The sequence below is a fragment of the Hylobates moloch genome, unplaced genomic scaffold (genome assembly GCF_009828535.3).
Source record: "Hylobates moloch isolate HMO894 unplaced genomic scaffold, HMol_V3 SCAFFOLD_1219, whole genome shotgun sequence".
Lineage (NCBI taxonomy): Eukaryota > Metazoa > Chordata > Mammalia > Primates > Hylobatidae > Hylobates > Hylobates moloch.
The window spans coordinates 12,344-12,721 of NW_026653494.1; positions in this window are offsets into that span (position 1 = coordinate 12,344).

Genomic DNA, 378 nt, shown 5'->3' on the forward strand with positions numbered 1-378 from the left:
TGTATGTAGAAGTGCAATGCTTAGATACAGATGTGTACAGTGTAGAAGGGTACAGTGCTTAGATTTAACAGTTATAAATAAATGTAATTCTTATAACAGTATAAAAATATTAGAAATGTAGAATATCGGTAAAACGTTCTTCAGTAAAAGAAATTTAAAGAACTTTGAGAAATTGCTTCTGTCCCAATATATATGCATAGCTAAGGCTCTTAGGATGGTGTGGTTGATAGGTTAGATATCAGAGTGTAAAGCTAATCTTAAAAATATAGTCAAAGGTATCAATCTGATATTTTATTCCTCTGGGTTTTTTGTAACTCAGAGAAAGGCTTTTTTAATTCTGAGATTCTTAAAAATCCTCTAGTGATTTATTTTTCATAG